This window comes from Apium graveolens, chromosome 1 (genome assembly GCF_009905375.1).
Source record: "Apium graveolens cultivar Ventura chromosome 1, ASM990537v1, whole genome shotgun sequence".
Taxonomy (NCBI): domain Eukaryota; kingdom Viridiplantae; phylum Streptophyta; class Magnoliopsida; order Apiales; family Apiaceae; genus Apium; species Apium graveolens.
This window is the reverse complement of record NC_133647.1, coordinates 36401259-36407473: the sequence shown is the minus strand read 5'-3', so window position 1 is coordinate 36407473 and position 6215 is coordinate 36401259.

Here is a 6215-nt window from a genome sequence, read left to right as displayed (position 1 = left end):
TGCAAATGAATATAGAAAGTTAGATTCCAAGAAAAAGTTTGAGCCTGTTGATTATAAACAGAAGTATTATGAGTTGCACAAGCAAAAGGAAAGAGCTTTCATTACACAAGAAAATGACTGGGCAGCTACTGGACTAGATGAAGATGAAGATACAAGCTATGTCAACCTAGCCCTGATGGTCAAGTCTGATGAGACAGAAACAAGTTCTTCAAGTAATCAGGTAATCACCACAAACCTAGCACATTTAACTAAAGATGAGTGTAATGATGCAATTAATGATATGTCCACCGAATTATATCACTTGCGTGTTACTCTTAAGTCTCTCAACAAAGAAAATGCTAAAATTTAAAAAAAAATTGTTTTTAAGTGGGAGGAACAATGTGCTAGAGTCTCAGTTCATTGAATTTGAGAAATTAAGAATTGAGTGTAAGATTGCTAAGGAGGAATTAATTGAGTCCTGGAAGAAAGAAGAAATCTTGAAGAAGCAGCTTGATCGTGAACAAGAAGTGATCAAGGCATGGAAATCATCTAGAGATGTCCATGCTCAAATCACTAAAGTTCATGGAATTGAGTCCTTTTGTGATGCATCCTGGAAGAAAAGCAAAGAGAAGATGGAATCCAATTTGGTTGAAGGACAGTCTACAGATGTGGACTCGACGGATGATGAAGATCATCCGTCGGGTAATCAAAATGATTATCCATCGAGTGATAGAGAGCCACATCCATCGGCTGTGAGTAAACCAGTGAGAAAAGCCAAGCTAGCCAAGTTGAATGAGAAATATGGATCTGTCACCAAGAATTTTATTCCAGGAGAATCAAGTCAAGTCAAGAAGGAAAAGAAGGTCAATGTTGGTCATCTGTCCATCAAGCAATTGAATGACAGATTGGAAAATATTGAGGTTAATACAGATGCTAAAAAGAAAAATAATAGAAATGGGAAAGTAGGAATTAATATAACACCCTCCAAATCCGGGGTATAGATTTGGGGCATTATTAACACTAACTACACATTAAACCTGCACAAGCGGAATATAAATATGATAATTACCCCTAACTACTGCTACTCAGGATCTTTTAAGGTTAAGAGTTGAAAACAAGAACGACACACTAACTTTATTACAAACCCAAATAAAAACAATCTGTCTCAAGAACTCTCTTTGTTACAAAACTTTATTCTATCTACATTCTCACCACACACTTTTATTTAAACCACACAAAACTTTTATTCAAACCAACATGACTACTTATCCTGTTACACCTGATCAGGTAACTCAAAGCTCTCTTCTGGAACAGGGAGGAACACTCTTGGTATAAGAGGGTCCCGCTGCTTGACTCGCTTCTTGACTACGCAGGTCCTGATGGGTTTCATTCTCTACCTTAACTATAAAACAATAGGAATAACAATAAAAGGGGATGAGCCAAAATTTCTCAACAAGCCTGCAATAATCTATATAGTATAAAGAGAGAAGAATAAATGAACCGATAATCTGGTGGTTTGAACAACCATCTGTTTCTGTGTAGAATAATAATTTTACCATTGCTGGTGAGTGCTAAATGAACAAGACTGGAAAAAAGAACTAACTATGCACTATAACCTGCTGATCAGTCAGGATATAATGCGGATCTATACCCAACTGCATAGACCCGACCAACATAAGGAGTACTCAGGAAACCACGGCATATTAATTAATGGTCTGGGTAAAACCCAGCCCGTATAGTAACCATCCAGTCCAAAGCGTAGCATCCGGAACAATCGAAATGCTTTTGATATATCCCAACACCAGGATATATCAGAGTATATGTAACAAGGGTAAAAGTATTGGAATATGAATATGGATTCAATAAATTGAGAGAAATCAAAAATCGAAATGAAATAGAAAGAGGAATCAATAATTGGGAAACAGTGTATATGAACAAGAATTATCAAAGTGTAACTGATATGAACAATGGGGTATAATTCACTATTCTGGATTTAGAATAGGGGAAAAACTTGCCTTGCACGTATTTAACATGGTTCAACTCACCGCCTTTGGTCTCTAGCTTGATCTGCCTTGCTGATACTGAATCAATCATAGAAAGATAGTCGTTTAGATAACTTACTATATACGCGTATCTCGAATTGATACTACGCAACCCTATCAATCTACCCATGCATTTCTACCTGACTCGCATATATATACATATAATTATATAGCATGTATGGTTCACATAATCACGTAAAGCACATAGCACATAAGGCACATAATTAATTCTTAGACTTATAAATATTTTTAGAATCGATACTAGACTCATACCTGTATTAACTAACCCTATTTAATTTTATTACAATTTTTCAAGATTTATTTGACTCGATTCTACCCCTCTTAGGGCCTATAACCCATTAACTATCACAAGACCACTCTCTTTCAGAGGAAATTATGATTTACAATTAATTTTATTGGATTCGTTTCATTTTTCTGAGTCTAGGGGTCTTCGTTTCACTCAATTCGGACTAATGGTTTAATTATTATGAATTAAACAAAATTTAATTAATTAATAATTAATTTTAAATAATTAATTATAATTAAATAATCCTTAATTATATTTTTAAATAATTAATTAACAATTATTGTATTTTAAAATAATTAATCCCTAATTATTAGGATTAATTACAATTAATTACAATTATTTACAAATTATCATCACTTACTCGATTAGATCGATTATTTACAAATAATCAATCAATACAGTTAACTGATACGCTATTTATCGAATAAATAATTATTACTCGAATCATAACCTAACTCAACGATTAACTACTCGTATAAATACGAGCTACTCGCATTCCTCGAATAACTATCGAACTATTGTTATTATTATTATTATATCTTATATGATTTATTAATCAAGTAATTATCTGTATTTAATTATTCGATACGAATAATCAGTACGACATTCTTCGAATAATTATCGCTCGATTACTAATTCTAACTTATTGAATCACTACTCCTATAAATACGAGCTACTCGCGATATTCAACTAATTAACGAGGTATTATTTATATTATTCGATTATTTTTAATCCCTATTTATTAATTAATTACCTAATTATTAATTAATTACTTAAATAACAAATAAATAATTAGATAAATAAATAAATAATTAAATAAGAATTTCTAAATTAATAAAATAATTTAGAAATTAATTATAATATTTTTCAGAATTTTACAACTGATTTTTAATTGATTTTTAGAATTACTAAAATCTGAAACACAAAAACAGGGAAGGGTTTCAGGGTTTTCGGATCAAACCCCGGGTCGAAACCGGGTTGGAAATCGGGTCTTCAAGAACACGGCCAGGCTGCCCAGAATCCGGCAATGGTGACCGGTTCCGGCGAGTTTTTCGGTGAGTCTCAAACGAGGCTAAATCAACATGGTTTCACTCCGTTCTCGGTGCTAATCGATTCCTCACAACTGCAGCTTCCCTTCCATCGTAACACCACCGTCCCATGGTCCTTCTTTCACCATCTCCGGCCAAAAGGCCGAAGCTTTCCGGCGAGACCATCGGAAACAACTCCTCCCCCAAAAACGAAACCAAACTCAACGATTGATATACGAAATCGAAGCTCCTGAGTTCTACAATCAATCCCAATACTCAACAACAATCAAAACATCTTCAAAATCACAGAAAAATGAATTCAAAATTGCTAAAAACTCAAGAACTCGGGAACTATCTTCCCGGGGTTATAAAATCAAACTAAATATACCAAATCAATCCTAAAGCTATGATAAAGCTAACTGGATCATCAAAACAATCAAACAATTCATGAATCGAAAATGCCTAATTCAAGCATAAACCCTAAAAATTCAAATTGAATATCAAATCAACAAAACTCGAAATTAATGATATGAATAGAAAGTAGAGATCAAGAGGATCGTTTTGGTTACTCACATGATCAAAACGGGTAACAGAATCACTATGAAATCTACAATTGAATTCCTTGAATGTTCTTCACCAACACTAATTATTTCTTGATTTTCTGATTTTTTATAATAATTAACTAATTAATTAACCATAATTCAGCTATCTATATTTATGAAAATAATACCCTTAAATAAAATTAAGGGTCTAATTACACATCTAATAAAAATATTTGGCCTCAATTTATATAATTTTTGGGTATTAATTATGAATTTTTAAATATCCAATAAATACAAAATAAATGTCAAAAATTCCCAAAAATTGTGAATATTACAAAAATGCAAAGAAAAATGATGTATGATAATTTCATGATCATATAAAAATAAAAATGTGATTTTTGTGGGGTTTTTGGTACCCGAAGGGGTCCGGAAAAGTTATTTTTCACGAAAAATGTAAATTTGTAAAACGTCTAGGGGTTCAGAATAGCGATATGGTATAGGGAATTTTTGGCAAAATCGGGCCAATGATTTTGTTTGAAATACGGGCTTTTAAAACACTGTTTGAGCTGTACGGGTTTTGATATAAAATATATAACTTGCGATAAAACACTCAATAAATATCCAAAACACGTTCGGTTCAAAACAGACAACACGTAGCACATAGCAATTAGGGTTTAACGACTCAACACATTTAATCACATAATAATACATATAATTTATCTTCATTATGATATAATACAAGCGTAATTTTTCGATCGTTACATTCTCCCCCCCTTAACAGGATTCTGTCCTCAGAATCAGATTATGTAAATAACTGAGGATACATTTCTAACATATCACTCTCGAGCTCCCAGGTTGATTCTTCAACCACCGGGTTTCTCCACAAAACTCTCACTAATGATACAGACTTATTTCTTAATACGCTCTCTTGCCGATCTAAAATTCTTATCGGCTGCTCTACATACGATAAATCTGCCTGAAGTTTTATTGGCTCATATTCTATTACATGCCTTGTATCAAGATTATACTTCTTAAGCATAGATACATGAAATACGTTATGAATATGCTGTATATGGGGTGGTAAAGCTAACTCGTACGCAACCTTTCCGACTTTCTTCAAAATTTCAAATGGTCCAACGTAGCGAGGTTTCAATTTGCCTTTGTTGCCAAACCTAGTTAATTCTTTCCATGGTGATACCTTTAGCAATACATGTTCCCCTTCCTGGTAGTCCGCATCTTTTCTGGACTGATCTGTATATTTACGCTGTCGATTCTGCGCTGCTTCAAGTCACTTTCGGATAAGTTCTATTTTTTCCTTGGTCTTCTGAATCAGTTCTGGACCTAGAATCTTGCGTTCTCCAACTTCATCCCAACATGTAGGTGATCTGCATTTTCTCCCATATAAAGCTTCATAAGGTGGCATCCTGATACTTGCTTGATAGCTGTTATTGTAAGAAAATTCCACTAGCGGTAAGTGTTCGTCCCAATTGCTTTCAAAGTCTATTGCGCATACACGTAGCATATTTTCAATTGTTTGGATTGTCATTTCACTTTGCCCGTCCGTTTGCGGATGATAGGCAATACTCATGTCAACTTGGTTCCTAGGCATTCTTGGAATTGTCTCTAAAATCTCGAATTAAAACGGGGATCTCGATCCGATACAATCGATAGGGGTATTCCATGACACATTATGATTTCCTTGAGATATAAGTGCACTAACTTGTCTAGTGAAAACCTTTCGTTGATCGGAAGAAAATGTGCTGACTTCGTTAATCGATCAATGATAACCCAAATTGCATCGTGATTTGCTTTTGTCCTTGGAAGTCCCACTACAAAATCCATGGCTAAGTGCTCCCATTTCCATTATGGAATATCTAGTGGTTGTAGTAGTCCGCTCGGGCGTTGATGTTAAGCTTTCACTCTTTGGCACGTATAACACTTTCTGACCCATTCCGCTATCTCTTTCTTCATATTTGGCCACCAAAAATTTTCCTTTCAGGTCTCTGTACATCTTTGTGCTTCCAGGATGAATCAAATATCTCGAACTATGAGCGTCTTGCAAAATTTCCGCTTTTAATTCCGGTACGTTAGGTATCCAGATCCTCGAAGCAACTCGAAAAATTCCTTTAGTATCCTTTTGACTGGTAATCTCTTCTCCTGTCAAATTGTCGATTTCCTGGTCCATTACTTCTTCTTGACACCTTCTTATTTTCTCCAATAGTTCCGGCTGAAAAGCCATAGCGTAAATCATTTCAGTAGAGCTTTCTGGAATACGAACCTCAATTTCCAATTTATCGAATTCCTTGATTAAGTCTTC